The 21,330-nt window shown below is 43.8% G+C and overlaps 1 protein-coding gene across 1 annotated transcript in view; it reads left to right on the top strand.

The window, feature by feature from the left end:
* The window catches only part of LOC116840244, a 65,473-nt gene that overhangs the window by 16,116 nt on the left and 28,027 nt on the right, over window positions 1-21,330 (top strand). The window lies entirely within an intron of this gene.

The raw sequence follows: 21,330 nt of genomic DNA, 5'->3' as shown, positions 1-21,330 counted from the left end.
TATTGATATTTTAATCAAAATATTGGCAATGGTTTGTTTGTCATTGCTAATCCTTTTTTTATCAATTTTTGTAAGAAAGAAAAAAACTGACTTTTACCTGAATGCAGACGTCGCTGAGAAACTTTTTACTAAATTTTACACAAATAGTTAAAATAAAAATTCTGTCTCTGTTATCTATAGTCATTAAATACAAAATACATGCGATATCGCTGTGTCTATATTTATATTTATATTTATATTTATGTCTTATTATTTGTCTATCTTAGCTCATTTTTCGTGCCTAGATCATTTTTGCTATGACTGCAAGATCATTTCTTTGAATGTATTTCTTTCGGCCAATATTTTGATGCCGCGCCGATAAAATGACTCATCTTTTGAGGCAATCAATTTATCAATTAATATTTTACAACGTGATTACACTCGTAATTATGGAATGTGGAAGGTTACCGTAAATCTCTGTGACGTTTTGCGCATTGTTTCCGTTTCCCAACTGGACAGTCAAAATCTATCATTAAATTCCAATATCCGAATTATCGAAATCGCATTATGTTCTTAATATTTATCTCGATCCATTACAAAAGATCGTTGTTCAAGAATAAACATAAAATTACTGTGTGTGTGTGTGTGTGTGTATCTATATGTGTGTATGTGTGTGAGAAAGAGAAGGGGCAGAGATGGCGTGTTCAAAATAGTCCTACTTCACTTTCGAAATAATTCAGAAACTCAATCGTTATGTCACGCCATGAAGTCCGCTTCCGCTGAGAATGACGAAGACGTATACACTCGATGGAGGTTGAGCGAGAGGGGTCGTTAAAGCTCGTAAACGAGATAGACTATCGGCGGTATTTCCTTGATCCTCGATAATGCGGTGGAAACAATTTACACGCGGTCCGTTTGCAGCGAGAATTAAACGCTATATAAATGGAGAGACGAGATGTTCAGCTCTTTTCTATGCTCAGCAAAATTATTTTTCTCTCCGCTCGCGGCGAAACTAGGACAGCAGTCACCAAAGAACGAAAAATTGTCGTCAAATTAAACATCTAACGACAGCATAATGAATGTTCTTTGCTGAAAGGAACTTTTACTTGATTACACTGAACAATGAAAAGTTATCTTTTTATTCGTCTTTAGGTCTGCTAAGCAATTTCTTGTAGATGTTTGCCTGCGAATCTGCGACAAAAAATCCTCAACAAATCCCTCCAATCTAGATCATAATTGATTTAAAAATGCAAAACATGCAATTTTTTAGTATCTTTCACGGCAAGCTTCTTGAAATCCTGACGTAACAGAGACGTTTTGCGCCAGATTTGCATTCAACAACTAAAAACTTATAAGAAACGTGACTTGTCAAATTTTAATAAGGCAAATTAGATTAGTGTTGCTCAACGTTCTTATCGATGACATAACATGTAATAAAGTGTTTTTTTCGAGAATACTTTCTCTTTTTTATAGAACTAGTCTTTTATATATAATAATTATATTGTACGTTAGTCAGTGGGAGTAATATCTCTCCACCCTCCTACATATATTCCGCTTTCCCCACAAAATGGACGAAGTTGCTACAAAGCAGAGGGAAGCCGGTCCCGCACGTGTATAAAGCCGAAGGGACGACTAAAATTGAATTCGCGGTTACGCGCGCGCCTAATCTGTCATTTACGTTGTCGCAAAACTTGCCATTAAATCCGCGCGTATCTCCTCCCTTCAGTCCGCCACTTGTTTTTCCCGCGATGCTGTTACGGAAGCGAGAGAAAAGAGGCTGCGTCGTGTGTCATGCCGAATTACCGAATCCCTACGTACACGTTTCTTTCCTCGGATTGACTGACTTCGTTTGACTTAACGAGAAATCGTGTTAGATATTCTTAAGAATAAAAGAGGTTCCGCAGCTCGACGATCCGCGCGGCAATCCCAGAGAACGCAGGAATGCAGGCAGCAAGAGTACATATTTGCTCTTCCAGCCCCGACCTACGCGAGGGGAAAAGGGAAAGGGTGGCGCGAATGGGGAATGCGGGTGGACAGAAGCACGCACTTCCTAAATCTACGGATTTCGAGGATCCTCCTTAAATCTCCGTGCGTCACAGTTAATCCTTCCTCCCCGAGCTCGCGCGGATCCTTTTTCTGCCTTTCTCAGCTCTTATCTCCACCTTCCTCATCGAGCATGGTTTTTTAAATCCTCCGAATTTCCAAAAGCGCAACCCACTTATTTTCAGCTCGCACGCGGTAAGACTTCAGCTGAGGGACATCGGGACACGCACAAGTGACGACAAAAGATTGTCACGATACTTTCATTTCACAGTATATATTATGTCATTTCAATTCGATAGACAAGCCGCAACGCTCGAACAAAGTACGGATTACACAACGCAGTCTTCAGTAACTACAATACTGAATAACTAATGAGCTTAACACGTTTTATCGTGCAAACTTAGGCTTTTTACTAATAAAAAAATGTACGAGAAAATAGAAGTAAAAGATTCCGACAGAAACTAGCAAAATGTAGAAATATACTCGAAAGTAGGTGCGAACTACACTCAGGGAAAAAGAACAATGATGGCGACCATACAAGTGACAACTATACGAGTTTTCTACGTAGAATTAGTGTATATAGTTTTTTTATACTAAAGCTTCAGTCGCACTAGCTACCAAATATATTAGTTTATTAAACTATACATATTACAATTCCACGTGCAAAAGTCATATAGTTGTTATCTATGCAGTCATCATCATCCATGCCGCTAAGTGTGCCTTACGTCAAAGAATGATGTCGGCGTAAATCAAAGGTGAGCCGGAAAGATGAGACCGTTTGTCCCCTTTTAGTCTGCGAGCCGTAAGCGTCAGCTCGGAATTAGGATAATCGTCCGCGTGTGTTCCGTCCGGATTTACCTGGACGTCTATATGCGCGCATCCGTGTGCACGGCCGGAGGGGCGGCGGACAGGGACGAGTGCAGTCAGAGGGGAGGATATTGTGACCCTTACGAACTAATCCGGATTAAATTCGAATCCCTGGCTATGCGGCTAGGCGACCTGCGAACATCTACCATGGCGTCTTGCGCCATACGATCGGACTCGTTACGCCATTTAACCCTACGCGATACTCCCTCCCCGAGATAGCGCCTTTTATGGCGAGCTGGCTTTGAATTCCCCACCGTTTTCGCCCTCGTCACCCTGGACAGAATGTCAAAGTTTACACGGCACGAAAGTCTCGATTTGGCCGTACCAGGTCCAAACTGCCGGCGCAATACTGGGTCAAAAAATATATACATGGTCGGCGCAAGAGTTTAAGTACTCCCAAGGAGAGAGCTTTATTAGTCAAAATTACTATGGAATTTTGTCAATAGGTCGACATTCTACGGTAATTGGTAATTCATCCTTCCACTTCATACGTGTGCTATTTATACTTTAGGAACTAAAATGTATACTATTGAAAAATTTACTGTGTGTTTCTAGCGAAATATAAGAAAATTCTAGAGAAATTTACTATGATCCTTAACGAAATAAACCTTAGTCATAATTTATTCTTGTATTACTAAAAATATAGTAAAATTGCAAAAAACTTGAACCAGACTATAGTAGACTGTTTAATATAGTATATAGTGTATAGAGTAGTATGTAACACACTATTAGTCAGTTGCTCTAACTAGAATATAGTAAAACTGAGAAGAGAATGTATATAAAAAGAAAATTATAAAAAGTATATTTAATATGCACAAAATATTTGAAGGTTTATTTTGCGGAATATAAAGTTTTTAAACACAGAAATAAAGTTTATTTCTGTGTGCAAAATTAAGTTTCACTTCACAGAAATAAACTTTATATCTACCACGAATGAATTTAAAAAATTTTTTCTCAATACACAATTCGGCGTTCTCTGTAATTACCGAAGAAGGGGAGGGCAGAACATGGATTTTCGTGCAAGCGCAACATGACTTGACCCAAGCGTAAAATTACTTTCCGTCGCGGGCGAACGTATTGTATTCGCGAGCGCGCATGTAGTGAAATTAGATATTCAACATGTACAGACGGACGTAACACATAAAGTATAAGCGAGGGAAGAAAACAAAAAGGAAGCTTCATGTTCGTGACGCGTTCGCGCGTTACAAATTTATTAATCATGTAGAACCGGCCCGAGACGATTAATCGATAGGCTAAAACAATACAGTCCGCATGAATCGTCAGGGAAATCTATTATCCTCTCTCATTTCTCACAATTCCGAAGCGATCCTCTCAGTCACAGGACGCCCTGTATATGTTCTAGCTTTCAACCTGACCACACGTTAAGCCAAAGGCAAAATCGATATCATAACTCGCGGGGAGCAATCGCGGGCCATATTGCGGACGGATATTTCTCACGTGTACATAAGTATATCTCACGTGTATATAGCCGCGCGTGCACGTTTCTATCCCTACTCACCGGTCCATTCTTACATACTGGTTTTGTCCTCAAGGAGCGCATTCTCGCGAAACGTCGCGAGCCTCGGTCTCTTGAAGGACGACGCAATCGCTGATATCCGTATTATCCGCATGATGGATGTCTGCGCAGAGATCAACGCCCGGTCCCTTCTCCGAGGGAAAGAGGTCCGCCATACAAAATCTCGAGGCGTTTAAATACTCAACCAGTCGAGATCCGGCTGAGATTTTTTGAACTATTTGTCACGGCACTGAACGGCCTGAACGGCGATGCAGACCGTCTTTCGCCTTTAATCGCGGACGCAGCGAAGCTTCAAGACCCACTTAAAAATCACTTACGACTGCCGAGTGTCGCGCAGGAGACGCACGTGACGTCATCGGCGTCCTAAACAATGGACATCCCGTAATGTCCTGATTGTCCGGCTCATCCCGTTGATCCTGCTGACTTTTAATTCTGCAGCTTCGATTTTTAAAGCTAATGTACCAGGCTTCGCACATGACGTGCTTGCCCCAGCCGCGAAATACGCGTGCACCGAACGCTATTCCTTTCGAATGACACACACGACGCAAAAATTTGGAGAACATCGACCGGCGCGACGCTGGAAATTTCGATAAAACGGTATCTCCGAATCACCGTTGCTCGGTATCCTCGTATCCTGCACGTACTCACAGCTCTCTAATTAACCAGCGAATTATCTTATCTCGCCGATGCAATGCCAAGTAGACAATGCGCGCTATACTGGGAGCCTCGGGCAGGAGCTGAGTCGACAGCGCCTGCGGACGACAATTTCATCACACGGCAAAAGTCACCGGCCTGCCGGACGCGTACTTTCCGACACACCCTGTAGACAACGCTCCGCACTGCCGCTGAAGCACACACAGGATACGCCGAGTGAGGCGCGGGAGAAGCGGGGTGAGGGCGACGAGGTGGTGGCGAGAGGGTGGGCAGGGGGGGTTAGGATTAGCTGAGTTGTGTGCGTTGGATTTTGGATTTGGACGGCGGGCGGCGCACACACGACCAATAATCCCGGATTAATCCCGGACTCACGTACAGGCGAGAGCGTGCACACAAGCGCGGCCTGAGAGCGCGCGAACTCATACGTGCAGTCCGGTCAAACCCGGTGACGCAAGTGCGCGTGTGCGTGTGTGGGTGCACCCTTGCGCTTGACACACACACACGCGAGCGAGCGAGCGAGCGAGCGCGCGTACACACACACACACACACACACACACACACCTATATAGACATGTAGAAAGAGAGAGAACCAGGCGGCAAGAGAGGGAGAGAACCAGACCGGAGCCACTAAAGGATTTGGCCACGCAGACACACGCGCGGCCCGCACACGTACGCGCGGCGCCCAAAGATAATCCCCACGAATACAGAGCCCGGATAATCCCCGTGCAGGGCCGCGTATACGGCCCGCTTCTGTCCCGTATGCGTGCACACGTACGCGCGCACTCATACGCGGACCGTGGATGATGGTTCGTACAAAAGGGCGGTCGAGAGGCTGCCGGGGGCGGCGGCGGCGGGAGGACTATGGCAGAGCACACAAGGTTTAGAGGCTAAGCGGCTCATCCCCCAGGAAGCTTTACATCCCGTCCTGATACGACGGGAATTCTACGAACGATTCGAAAGATATTGTGCCTGTGTGTTAGCATGTGTACGCGGGTGTGTATGTGTGTGTGTGTGCGTACGCGCGCGCGCGCGCACTGACATTCTCGCCCGCGCGATCGCGCGCGGGTACACGTCGAGCTGTATCGGCGAGATATTGGTCGGCGCGAAGGAGATCTGGAACAAGGAGCGCTTTGTCGCGCGTATGATGAAAGAATGACGGGAAAACGCGCCGGCGACGATGCGCTCGCCTCGTTGGTGAAACCGGTCTGAGAAGCACGCCAGAACGAATCGCGAGAGCGGAGCGAAGTCGCTGGAAAAATTGCCAATTTTACAGAGCCTCGCCTGCCAAACTCGGCCCCTTCCTCTCCGAAGGTACTGTGACTCCGCGGTCGTGACTAATGTGCGATTTTTTGGCCGATGAGTACGTTTATATTATGGAGACGGTCACAGGTGCTTTTCATAGCAGTCGGAGTCTGTTTGCACAGGTCGACGGACTTTAAGATAATCCTCGGGCTTCTTTAGGAAGATCTATCATCGATGGCAAAATATCAACTACGAGATAGAAATAGGGTTTTCAGGCAGGGTAAAACGCTCAATTTTTTACTCCCTCTTATTGATTTCCCTTAGTCATTGACTCTATATGAGCTGCGACATTTTTTTGCGACTAGCAGCAGTTATTTACAGCTTTTATTTTCAAGTTCTCTTTTGGTATTATTGAATGCAGAATTTTAACTGCAAGAAACACCAAGCTCTTTTTCCTGAAATATCAGTGACTAAAAAGGGGATGTCAATTGAATATTTTACCTAGATTTTTCAGGTAGAATAAACACTCATTAAATATTATATATATATATATATATATATATATATATATATTATATATATTAATATCTTTTAGTCATTAACAGTCTAAAAAAGTGTATTTTTAATTAATGACGGTTGTTTAAGTTCTCTTTTGGAATCATAGAGAATGCAGGCACATAAAGTTCAACTGCAATGCTGATCATAAGAGAAAATAAGTTTTTCCTGGAATGTATAACTAAAGGATGCCAATATAATTGGGTATTTTACCTGGCTTTTCTCGAAAGTGGCGGACGCCAAAATAAATAACAACGCAAATCGAAAGCGAAAGGTTGTCACACGATTTGACTTTAGCATTCGCAAAATACGGTATCGCTGAAACATTCTATGAACGTTTAACGACAATACATTTACGTTATAGTTTATTCAGAGTTCACTCCCGCGCCTCTCTTTTCTCATGTATGCTGTACGCCTACAGAATATTTTGTCAGAGATGCATCTTTAAAAATTTCAACACGTATGGCACGTATTCCACGCCAACTCCGTCCAATCTCTTCCACACGCGCGCGCGCGCGCTCTCCCCTTCATGGGAGAAAAATTCCAGAAGATACGAGAGGGGTCGTCGGTCTATGACCATAATCTTAATCCGGGATTAAGCGATACGGGATTTGTATAATCCTGCCATTTTGTCTCCGGGGCGCACCTTGGGATTAAAGAGTCTGAAACCTCCGCGGCGTCTCCCGACGATAAATCTGCGGATTTTGACCTTGGATTACGCAATGCCGAATCCGCGCTGTAATAAATGATTCATAAAAAAATTTAATGTGTGTCACCTGACTTTTCAGCATTTCCCGCCCGCGCCGGGTCTTTGTAATAAAGATACAGTGGGATTTCGGGATTGCGGCGCTTTATCACCGCCAAGTAATATCAAGGTCCGCTGGCTTTGAGCCTTTTGCAGTTCTATTAACAAAACTCTGATTATCACCATGCCGTTGTCGCTTAATCCCGGATTATGCGCGCAACGCTATAGCGGCAAATAAATTATACGTACTGACGCAACGACAAGCCGAAAACTCGCATGCGACACAGAAATAACGGGTTACGCCCAGGATTCGCGGGATTCAGGGTTCGCACACATATCAGTAAGACCGTTATGAAATGATAATGATTAATAATCCTTCGGGAGGAAAATTTGTATTTTTTATGTCCGAGCGCGAAAGTCTGTTCATTAAAATATCGCACATCCCAAATTTCATACGTGACCGCTTCGTTTGCGCAGTTCACGAGAGATCGAAGATGCTTTAATAATTACCGAACAAAATCCATTCTTATACTGGAGAAAAAATCCGCGTTTATGCTATCTTAGAGATGAGCGCTTTCATCGCGCGCTCGAATGATGTATTCAGCTGAGGGCAGCTCAGCCGTTGTGAAACGCTTCTAACTGTTGTGTCTTTGGTGTTAGGCATTAAGTAATCAGATATTACTTATGATTTCGTTCTTCATGAAGACAATATTGTCTCACACGGCGCCGTATGATATCTCAACGGAGAGCAGCGTGCGTAATTTACAAAACAGATTTGAATTTCTTTCCACACATGCACGCACGTAGATATCGCTCTTTCTCTCTCTCTTCGACTTGTCCTTCAGCGGGAGGAGATCATCATATTTACGATCCCCTCGACATTTATCCGCCCTTTCCCTCCTCCCTCCGCCCCGATCGGAATAGAAACTTCCTAGGAGATTAATGCAGCGAGTTTCGTGGGTCAGGATAGCAGGAGGTGTCGGGAAGGATCGCGAGCACGTGTAAGATCTTTTATGCGTGCTACCGAAGAAGACGGCGTTAGCCTGTTGCTTTGGCCGCGAAAGAAGGAGCCCCACACGTGACTTTGGAGTTTCTGCCCGTTCAAGGACGCGGGCGCGAGCACCCGCCGCGCGCGAGGATTCTGCTAGGCGCAGGATCACGCCCGGATTGGAACGCGTTATCCCGCGCAAGGGAATTGGGATAAGGAGCGGGGGCGGCAATCCGGCTCGCAGGAGGCGCGGAAGTGTGTCCTGCGCGCGATCGCGGTTCTCGCGGTGCAGGATATGAAGGCCTGATCCTTACGGATTTTTAGGCTTCCCGGTTTTCCGGAATCCTAAAACGCGGCCGAGGCGCGCGTCCTTTGGCGGGGTCCTGCGTTCCTGATGCTCAAGGGTCATCCGCTACCCTTTTTTACCTTCCTAAATGCCCGTCCGTTCTTCTCTCTTATCGATCGCGTTACGTTGCTCCGCCAGGCGCGCGCACGACCCTTGTTCTTGGCTGGACGATCATAACGTCTAGTCAACGGCATTCGCGTCGTACGAATTTGCGCAAAGATATTACAACAGACGATAACAAAAGTAAGAGATTTAGACGGAGTATTAATTTGAGAGGACAATTTTACTTAATTTTATTTTATTTCTACTTCTCGGGTTGCAACGCGTTGCTGGTGAATTTGGACGGGAAAGCAAGAACGTGCGTGTCTAATATTTAAAAATTCGATCTCACAGGAGCTTTAATTCTGTTATATAGCCGCAACATTTACGCTGATATAACATAAATATTTCAATATCTGTCGATTTGTAAATAAATAACCAGCTTTTCCCTCAAAATTGCTTATAATGGATTTAACGAGTTTTTCAAATATATATATACATCCTGTTTTCTATTTTAATTTAAAGCCATGTGTCCCATTTCACAATCCGAACATTCGCGGGTTAACCCATTGACTCGGACTTATAAGGCCGTCTCGTAATTACAACGTATGCACAAGCTTGCCTACGAAGTGAGATCTCATCAATTCAGAACGTTAACAAAGAAGTTACATGTTGGCTTTATATTTTCTATTTTTAATAGTATACGTATACTGACTCCTATAAGCAGTATATAGTTTCAAACAAAAATATATTATATATTTTTTATCAAAATATCGGTTGTCAGGTCAACAGGTTAAAATTTGGTAAAGTTAATCCCTTAAAATTTTACAGTATATACAAATATTAAATTCCTTTTAATTTACTTCAGCTAATGTATATTTTCTTTTAACTCGTGACAAACAATAATCAGATATATATTGTATTCTATCCTTCAAAATTCTTCAGCGAGAACAGCGATTAAAAGAAAAGAAATCTGGATATGCTTAATAAAAAAAATTACTTTTAATTACTATCCAAAATGCTTAGAGAATAACTCTAAATTACGAAAGCTCATCTTCCTCGAAGACGAGTTATTATTTATCATCCGCGATTTTAACGAACTACTTTGCCGCAATGTAGCACCTACGATCATTTCCTTTGTCCCATCATAGCAACTGCACTGCAGATCTAAGTGTGTTATTTAGTAAACATCTAGGCGTGCAATTTGTCTTTTTACGCGTTTTTTTCTCACTGACTTGAGCCACGTCATTTAACACGTTTAAGATGTGTAAATTCTAATTTAATAACGTCAATTTAAAACGTGCCAAACGACGTGATTCAAAGCGGTAAGAAACGCGCGATGAGAGGTCCAGCCAAAATAACACACTTGGCTTTGCAGTGTGCGCATCAATTGCTCCGATTATACCTGCCCCCCTCCCCTCACGCCTCTACGCTCATCAGCCTCGCTCCTTCGGGCGAGCTACTGCAACGATCGATGCCTGATAATTTATATGCCTAATAGACGTCTCTCGTACCAGGAGCGCATACCCCACCGCCGAGTAGCCGCGTCCCTGTTCTTGGGCTCGTCACGCTACGCCTATTCCGCCCAGGCTCGACTCTATCTTGCCGAAAAATATGCAAATGAGGTCCTTTGTCCGATACCTGTCGCCTTATTTTCGTTGACCGGACAGCAGGAGCGGCAGGAAGGTGTCCCGAATCCTGTCCCGGACCCTCGAAATGCCCCGTGACCCAAATAAGGGCTTTTGTAGGACCCCGGCGATCAGGAGAGCAGGACACTAGGACGTGGCATTCTTACGCATGTGCCGCACACGCACCCTTTCGTCCCCCTCGGTGGTGTTCCACTCTCCCTCTCATGTCGTAGCGCCTCTACTGCCTGGCTTTACATCCGTCCGTTCGGGCGTTACCTCTCTCCCTTTTCCCTCCCTCGCTCGTTCGCCCTCTCTTTCTCCTTCCCTCCCTCTCTCTGTCTGTCTGTCTGTCTGCCTCTCTGTCTCCCTCTGCCTCATCCCGACTCCTCGAGCCGCTGCTCCCGAAGGACCGCAGAATCCTGCAGGGTGCGTATGCTATCCTGCTAGTTGTTTACGCACGAGAGTTGTGAAAAAAATCCTAGCAACCGGTGGCTGCAATCGGGGGAAGGGGATAATGCGTGGATGAGCCTGCGCAACATTCGACGATGTCTTATAGGCGGCCAGGTAGCCCGTGACCTTTTCGACTCGGCAGTAATCATAGCTTCATCTCATTATCAAGCACGACTTTGATATCTCGCAATACACCACGAGTTTATTTCGCCCTTAACCGACATTTTATTCTACATTTTTCCGCAGCCTTCCCCTCATTTCCACCTCTACCGGCAAATCCTTCATTAGGCTGGTGTAAAAAGTTTGTCGCGTTTATCAAATAAAATAGTAAACGAAATTGTTCAATTTCGAGAGATTGATCATTTTCTTGAACAAAATGGATAACATCAACTCGGTATTTCTTCAGAAATCTGACGAAGACTTTCTATTTTTCTACAAACATTTTACAGAAAAATCATAAGCCTTCTTTGCACACAAACCTAACAGACACCTGTGTCATTCCGCAAAGAGGAAGTATAGGGAGATGCGGGAGGGACGGATCTAATGCTCCAACGACGTAAAATCAGACGGATGTCGGTTATCTTAATTACGAATATCTATTGTCGTTTGTCGTACGCTTACGCGTTTGGTATCTTCGCGTGATCATCTCGGCGTGAATGCAAGGCGAAATTATTTGACGAGGCAAATCGAATAAGTGATGTTCGACTTCTGTGAAGGCAAAAATGGAGGGCAATGCGGTTAATGCGAGGATGATGTATCTCGCGATGCATATTAAGTAAACACGAGCACGTCTATTGGCGGACCGTTGTCGTCAGTAGGTTATTATTTGCGCGCGCGCGCTCCTAAAACTTTACTGATCAAACAATTAATGCGTATTCTTGAATATCAATAAGAAAAGCTTTCACTACTGCAGCTTATTATGGTTTGCTGAAAACGCACTTGTCGCTGTGTAACCGAAAATTTGCTGCCATGAGTAGTGTGTGTGTGCTACTGTTACCACTACAACTCGGTTTTACAGTCAAATACATACATGCCTACCCGACAATTACATTTTTAGACAGCCACAAAGAGATTTAGCTGCCACACACGGATTCTTGCTGCCGCGGCTAGCTTTATACTGCAATTCTAGACAAAATCGTAAAACTCGTAACTTGTTCTCGTAAGACTCGTAAGAACTTATGAGTAGATCTGCAATTATATGCGGATCGTATGTTATATGCTAACTCGTAAATATCTACGATTTTTTTTTGTTTCTTTCGTAAGCTATGATTTTACGATTTTACGATTTACTCGTATATTTGCTTAGAATTGCAGCATTAGTTTTCGTGTACGATCGTATTTTACGATAAAAAATTACGAGCGACTTTTTTGTAATTTCGCACCGACACGCTTACTGGAGAAGTTGAGTGCGCTTAGGACAAAAGTAATACGTTACGATTGTCTCTGAAAAAAAAGAAATATAAAAAATGTTAATATTCAAAGTAATACGTGTAACCGTCAGTACGCCTGACATTTGTGTCGATGTCGAATTAATTGCCATATTTCTATCTTTCGAGTAAGCCCAGCGTAAGCAGTCCGTTGGATTATATAATCCCGTCATTTAGGACTTAGACTTACTAATCCTCAAAGCGTCCTCGCCAAACAAAACGCCAGGGTTATGTAATCTTGGAGATTGGTTAATTCATTACGGATTACGGCGAGGACACTTTGGCACAACGCAAGGTGGACGTAAGTACTTCTTCCAATATATTTTGCAATCGTACTCGCGCAAACATTAATCTTTGCGTTTGTCAGCCTCACGTGCAAATGTCAGTAGCACTTTTAGTAGAACGTTGCGTTCTGTCGATGTGCAAATGTGAATTACGGGCGACGTCACGCGAGGTCGACACACGTCGACGTGATATCCTGATAATATTTAAATATTTCGACCCGATGGACAGGTGGGCGATGGAGGATGTAATTTATATCTGCACGGTCGGATAAAGTGAATGCCCCAATTAAACCAAATAATCTCATCGGGGAAAGAAATTTATCGATTAATAATAAGTATATAAAATTGATTCTGTCGGAAAGTTTATTAGAATATTCACAGGGTTTTAATTGCGTTATACTTTTCTAATTTACGCGGAAATATTTTGCTTTATTCACATTAATATGTGACTCAGATATATCATTTAACGATATGATAATTCAATTTCGATTGTCTCAATTTGTAATATAAGACGAATGTTCCAATTAGTGACCAAGTTACCTCAACGTAAAGATAAATTTATTAATAAAAATTAATAAGTAATCATTATTCAAATATCACAGATCAAATATCAATTATCACATACACAGCGTCGTGAAAGATTGTCACAGAAAAGACAGCAAAATGAAGACGTGTCGTCGTCTTCATCAGTCAAGTTCAACAGTACATATTGTAATTAGAGATAACAAACTTATCTGATAAAAAAGTTACGCTCTTTTCTATTTGAATAACATTATCTGTTCTATATTGATGTCTGCCTTGGTACTTGAGCTTGTTCAGAAATAATGAGAAAGAAGAGAAAGAGAGAGAAAGAAAGAGAGAGCATGATAAGGATAGAACGCAATGTCGGCTCCTCGCTCTTTCTGAAAACCTCGGACGAACTTGTACCTCCTACACCAAAAATGAAATCCTGATCGTCGCGTCGGAATGACATCGCCGAGGATGCCGCAACGCCATTTGATCGCGACCTCACTGGGACGGTACCAGACAAACAATAACATTGTCGGCGATGCTCTCCTAGTCCCTCGGTAAACAACCCCTCGAATCTCCGCCTGACGTCAATCTTTTTAAAGCGCCGTCCTGTATTTTAGGAGAAAGCCACCGGCCACTTCCTCTCGTCCCTTGAACGTCGTCGACCCTCACGTAGTTGAGTGTTGAATTACGCCAAGGCGAATCTAATCCGCGGTTATTGACGTTTATTTAGAAATCTTTCTTTCACTCTTGACAATAACAGACACTTGGAGATAAAGTGGTGACGCGACTCATCCAAGAAACATCTAAGACTGCAGGGAATCCACTGCGAGAAAATTTTTAGTTAAATTTTTTCGCGTTTGTTTGCGAGCTTGCAAGCGGTTACTTTGGCTGAAACTGTTCGCAAAACCGAACGTACACATCACATCGTTATTTCATAACACTTCGCCCACCTATATCCACATCCTACACGCGTTAAAGATCGACACAAGTAAAATTAATATATGTGTCGTTAATGTACTTTCATTATAAATTATTATCCGCACGCGTTTCATAAGCCATGCGGAATAGTCCTAAATTAACCATAAAATTCGCCAGAGAACGCGCGCGCGACTTTTCATCTTATAAATATTTATTCCCGCGCATATCTACAAAGCCGGGAATGAATTTTTCATGTCGGTGCTCCGCAGCGCCACGTATTTCCGGACATAGAGCGACGTCGGTCACGCTCACACGTCCGCGCGAGACACATCTCTTTGATGGGCATTCGAGAAGAGTGTATCCTGGCGTCAAAGCCGCGGCGACAGTGCGCGCCGAGGGGGAAGTCACCTCCGAACTTTTCGAAGATCCTTAACACCCCCACATTCAACACGTCGTCTCCTTCTCCCCGTCCTACCCCCGTGTTATGCTCTCCTGGCACGGAGAGGTCACACGATGGCCTTACCCACATTCTCATGGGATATCGTGGGGAGCTCCGGCAGGGATGATGACCCGCCATCATCTAGCAACAGGCGCGAGGATGGGAGACGACGATCGAAATCCGGCCTGGCGTAGGCAAGCGCGAAGCCGTGGACGATTTAGAGGGGATATACGCAGGAGCCGATACCAGGGCGGCAGGAATCCTTCGGCAGGAATCCTTGAGAACGCGCTCAGCGGCGGGAGCGCGAGAGGAGCCGGAAAAGTTCGCAGGGGATCTCATGAGGTCCTGGTGACGAAACCTCTGGTAAATCTAGACAAATCTCCGCCGGCCGGAAGTGGAGGGACTCACGCTAATCCCCGCAGTCTCTCGCGAATCGAGCCGGAATCGAAGACACACCTCGGTCGTGGCGGAACACGCGAGCGTGGGGAACGTTCTCCTCCCCGAGAGCGCGGCGCGACAGCGCGGCGATATTAAAATACGCGAGGCGTGATCTTTTTTATCATTACGCCATAATATTTCACGCTGTTTGCGAAACGGCGCTACATCACGCGAGCCCATAAATTCCCCGGCGTTTTTGGCAAAAAACAATTACACGTGGCTGCGGCGGCGATATTAATCCGCGTTCTGCATCGATCATTCCGAGAAGATTATTGCGCACTGGCGTAAAGCACGTGCTTTGGCAAGATCTCGATGGTCGCGCCGCTCGGCAACGATTTGAAAACCGATCGAACTGGAAGCCTACTCGCGAGGAAGATGGGGCGCGTTTTCTCTGTCGAGGCGACTTCGCCTCCTTTGGATTTTTTAGTCAAGCTTCATCCTTGACTAACCCCTTCTGATCAGTGATCCCTCCATTAAGAAGGCCGTTATCGTTACGTTGAATTGAGCTGCGTTCAGCGGGAGAAACCCCGCTTTTCAACTGTTGTAAAATTCGTGAACAACACTGGTGCAGACCTTTAGACTCGGTCAAGATTAATTTTTTAAATAATATATCTTGAAGAATTTCGAGGTTGAATATTAGATTTTTTTTAATTTGGTTACTTAAACTGTATATATATACTTGTATATATATTCTTTTTAACTAATAGCAAATACAATATATTTTGTATACTATTTTTCAAAATATAGATAATAGAGAGATAAAATAGTGATAAAAAGATTCCTTTTGACTGGATTAAACTACTAAACTATTGTATTTTTTCCAATCATAGTAAACCCAAATTAGATATATTTTGTAGTCTACTTTTCAAAATTTCTCAAGGAAGGTGACAATAAAAAGACAAGAAATCTAGAGGCGCTTGTTTGAAAAAAGCCGTCTTGAGGGGAATCACATCATCATTTTAAAAGAGAAATTTTTTATTTATGATGTAGTTATCACACACGTAACACATTTATATCCCTAGTCTGATTTTTATTTTACTTGGACTAATAATCAGTTAGGTTTTGACGCACTTTGATCTTGCGTTTCGTTCTTTTATAGACCTCTTCTCGTTATCTTGATCTTTTTAAATCACCACTGGGGAGATTAAGAGCATATTCACCAATCAGATTCACGGAGTTTACAGCGGTTGCAAGGCGACTTTCTCCGCTGAAAGTCTTATACACTCCACGCGGTCGATAGATAGGCCGGCAGACAGGCAGAACCAGAATGATCCTTCGGGTTATCCTGCCATTAGGCGCGAAGGCGCGAACAGGCGCCGATGCGTAATCATGAACTCCTGATATGAAAACCCCCTAAACTCCGTCTAAATCCAGGATCAGCGATGTCTCGTCGGCAGTTATCCTAGCGACGCGTTCCTTCGGTTAAGACACGCTGATCCATAGTCCTTCCTATACGGTCCTGGTACAAAAAGCCCTTCGAATTCAACGGAAATCTCAGGACGACCGGTAATCCTGCGGCCCGTAGTACAAACTTTCGGTTCCTTTTATGTTTCCCTGTTGACTTAAGGACTCGAGTATCCTTATAAAGCTCGCCAAAAAATCTCACTGTTCTTTTGTCCTTTTGCAGTTGCGTATTCGAACGTATTCGTCAAGGAGTCCGCGTATTCTTTTCAGAAATTCAAATCGCATTGCGACGACAGCACTGGGAAATTTATTAACCAAGAATCCTCGCATTGTTACATGATCTTCCTTTCAATCTTGCTTTAATTATGTTTGTTCATCCTTTCATTTATATATTTATATATATTTAATTGAAATATATAAACGTCGACATGTTCCTTTGGTATAAAAAAACATCATAAGTTACAAAAAAAAAAGGAGAAAGAGGAAAGATAAAATTATACATATAAATTTATATATTAAATTATTTATATATTAAATTTATATATTATAAATTTTCAAGAAATAATGTTTGTGTGCACACACGATAATGAATGAGATGGACTGTTCGCTAAGTGAACCGCAGCTTCAGAGTGACATAAAGAAATGAATTTTTATTGCGGAGGAGCGGCCGCGCGAGAGGATCTCGGCGCGGAGTGGCGCGTTCGTCGAAAAAGCGCCGTTCACCGTCCGCCTCCGCCGTCGCCGTCGTTTGCAAATAAGTCAACTCTTCCTCGAATTAATCCCCGATCCTGGAGGTGGCTCGAAATAATCCGAGATTAAAGCTCGCACGGTCCGCGAGCGATGGCGGCGATGAAAGGGAGAAGCGCGCGCGGGCAAACTCCGTCGGGTAAGAGCGACGGGAGAAAGGAGAGACCCGGCGCAAAAAAGGACGGAACATGATCTTAATTCCGTCGAATGGGGACCGTCACAAATCTCGATCTTCCTGCTTAGCCGTTGTAGCTGCCGACCGAATAAAGGGACCGAGGCGGAGGGACGTGGGGTGGGGAGGGGGAGAAGGAGCAAGGGGATAGGATAGAGAGAAAGAGGGATAGGAAAATAATTTCACTCGGTCGAACTGGTTAAGATGCATAATTTACGATCTTGGCAATAATCCGCGGTGGATGGAAAAGAGCGGGAAACGAAGGAAAGAGAGAGAGAGAGACAATAGGGAGGGAGGGAGGGAGGGAGGAAGTTGGCGAAGGGGAACGTACCGGGCAGGAGGACGAAGTCCGGGTGGGAGGGAGAGGGGGGGAAGGAGGCATCGTGAGAGAAGGGGGAAAAAGTATATGCGAATGAAAAAAGAGAACGCGGAGGTAGGACTTATCCTTTGATCCAGGATTTATTTAACTACGGTCCCAGCCTGGGCTTATCCCAGGGGAGGTTTTAACCATCAAGGGGGCACGCTATTGATTTTTAGCTCGAAAGGGGGAAAGGAGGGAGGGGGATTAAAAGCGCACTTTCGTAACACTATACCGTCGCGCGTCCTGGTGGTGGTGTTGTTGCATGCGCGCGCGCGTGTGTATGTGTGAGAGAGAGAGAGAGAAAGAGAGAGAAGGAAGGGGAGAAAGAGAGAGAGAGAGAGAGAGAGAGAGGCCGTTGTCATCGGTAGTGTGTGGAGAACGCAGCGCGAGTTGAATTAATTTCGCGCTCTTTTCCGCGAGATCGTCGGCGACTCCGGTTACGGAGAGATCGCGATCAAACCGGAATCGGCAGGAAGAAAGATTTTTCTCGCGCGCACAGCGCGCCGTGATAACTATCCGCGGCTTATCATCATTTTCGCAGCGAAGTCTCAGATGACGGAGAGTTTCGCTCTCCCTTTCTTTCTCTCTCTTCCAAATCTTCGTGTCGCGCTTATTTGTCCTAATTAATTATTAATGTCGCGCCGCGTTATCATGTTTCTGAAGTGCGACAGGACGAGCATTGTTTATCTTAATGATGCTGCAAGCATCATGCTTGTAAAATTCCCGTAGGGTTTCGCGCTCGCGCGGATCAACCGACGTGACGTTTCATATAAACCGAACGCGCGCGGCGTGTGCCGACAAACTGTCAAACAACGCCTTCGTTCGTTTCAATAATGTCGAGAAATTGTCGAGAAATAACGAAGAAAACTGTACCTTCGCAAATGTCCACAGTCCCGACGAGAAATTTATTCCACGGTGCTGAACGAGTTGATCCTTCAATTAATTATCTGGCTTGTACAACGTAATGTTATCGGATACCTGATAAATCATGTAACCCAGCATGGCAATCAGGGATCTTGTTAATAAACAGGACTGTTCATGATTAGGATCTTATTAACTCTCTCGTGACACAGATATTTTAGACACCTTAAACTGATATGTAGGAGTCCTCTGTGCTTGTTTGTTTATTCCGTAAAAGTGCTAATAAAAATTTATAAAAGATAATAAATATACACTTTCAAGTTTGTAGAATAGAATTATATATAAAAATAGTATTCACTTGTAAGTATTTATTAATTAAAGAAAATTGGCGGATAGTCGCTCGCGGTAATATTTTAATGTTGTCTGATTATTCGCAAAAAGAGATGATGCGCGACTCGATGCAGAAGAGATGCAGTTCATCGCCGTACTCGTATATCCGTCGACAAATTCATCGAAACGCTCGAAACGCGGCTCGATCGGAATATTATCAGAAGCGCGAGATATAACAAAATAAAGTGCATACTCGTGCCTTTCCCCGACGGATGAGCACTCCCTCGATAAGGGAAAATCTGTTGTGCTGCTGGGCTGCAAGAAGCGATCGTTACCCGTCATCCTTCTCGATCATCCGTCCCGCGTACGTACGAGCGTTATCTTTGGCGTGATTCCTCGCGCGTCGTAACGGACGAGCGCGTTGCAGGGATCAAAGTGCAACGAACGACGCGGTGCGGCGTGATGCGGCGTGGCGTGGCGTGGCGCGGCGCGGCGCGGCGCGGCGCGGATCGGCGCCTGGAAATCCGAAAGTCGACGACGACGACGACGACGATGCAACGAACTGTGCGCGCGGGGGTTGATAAAAAAGTCGCGGCTTACGCGAGAGAGGCACGCATGTACACGCGGAGCCGATCGACGGCTTTAGAGGAATACACGTCGGTTATCTTCACGGGTCAGCGCCCACGGCTGCCGGCTTAATCTGCGGCCGTAACCAAGGAAGAAGACGAAGAAGGAGACGCCGCGGCGCAGAAGAAGGGTCGACACTTATCTTTATCCGGCGCTCTAACGACCATACGAGTGTCGCTTACTATCGCCGGCTCTCCTTCGTTTCGAACGACGTGTAGGCGATTAGCGCGCGCGCGCCTTAATCGCCGATGATAACCGATACGGAATCCCGCCGATCTCCTTGGCGATCTTCTCACGCGACTCTTTCTGCTTCTTAGGGTTTCCCGGCCCGTATACCGCCCGCGGAAAAACTCTGCGCGCTCTTCAATCAGACGCACGCGGGAAAAAGATTGGTTGAATCAAAGTGGCAATGGGCAGAACTGGTGGGCGTTTTGGTTGAAGGATATGGAATTTCTACTTTTTCCACAGAGAGAAAAAATATTTGAGAGAAATAAAAAATATTTATTCGATACTATAGTGATAATTAAATCTAAATTCTCTTTTGTCTAAATGGAATAAACAAATGTTTTCATGAAAAGCAAGGATTTCAGAAAAATGTATATTTTTTTTATTTAAAAAAATTCCTTCTCAATGTAAAAATATATATTAATACAGCAGTACAAACAAATGTGTTATTAGTTACTCATTGAATTAATATATTTATTTTTTGTATTTTTTCCAGTGTAGAAATTAAATTCAGTTTTTAAGAGCTAAAAATTCTGTTGTCTTTAACCAAAATTTAGTTGTGTCATTATCGATAACTGCATTAAATTTCTTCTTCTATATTTTAGATATTTTTTCTCTCATATACAGTATAAGAACTAGGAATTTTTTTCAACCAAAATATTAGCAGCTGCAATTTTTGTGTTATTTTTTCGATATTTTTTTCTCTTAGTGTATAAAAATTGAAAATCTTCTGTTTTCTTCAATCAAAATTTATTCGTATCTCATTATCACCTAACCTAACTCAACCAACTAATTAATTCGGACACTGAGAATGATCCCAAGAAGGAACGAAAATACTTAAAAAAAATTTTGTGATGTTAAAAAGATAATTATTAGATATTAAACTATTAATAATTGTTGTGCATCTCAATCCAGCATATAGGTCTCACATGCTACTTATTTTAAATACTTTTATCAATGGAGAAAGTTGGAAACGGTGTTGTAGAGCGCCGTAAGTACCGTACTGTTACATTTCATCAAATTAATAATCCCGAACAGTGCGCGAATCGCGAAGTCTCATTTATAAGAAGCGCAGACATTACAACCGAGATACTTCCCAACGAGCCTCCCTTCCCAACGCCACACCAACGGTATCGCGCAAACAGTCTTGTAAATCAGGAATGCAGCAGCTGGAACGTATGCAACTTTACAATTGAAAGGGCAAGTGGATGTAATATTTGCAGTGATTTAAGATTATCTTCTTTAAAGTTGAATTGATGACCGCCATTGTGTGATTTAATATTCCACATTAAGGGCTGTCGCCGTAGATTAAACGTCATGAACTACTCTCGTCCCGTTAATATTCCAGCCGGTGTGTCAACAATCGGAAATCACAATCGAAGAAAATTTATTTTTCACGATTTTACGCGAAAAACGTACGACTAAAGAGATTCGTCGCGTGTGTGCGTTCTTTTAATCATCGCTCACGACCATGCAGCACTTCGAGGTACCGATATCACCCCCCCCCCCCC

The sequence above is a fragment of the Odontomachus brunneus genome, unplaced genomic scaffold, assembly GCF_010583005.1.
Source record: "Odontomachus brunneus isolate Ranch 3 - 2012 unplaced genomic scaffold, Obru_v1 Obru_scaffold_009, whole genome shotgun sequence".
Classification (NCBI taxonomy): Eukaryota; Metazoa; Arthropoda; class Insecta; order Hymenoptera; family Formicidae; genus Odontomachus; species Odontomachus brunneus.
The sequence above is the reverse complement of the archived record's forward strand: the minus strand, read 5'-3'. Positions and strand labels throughout refer to the sequence as shown.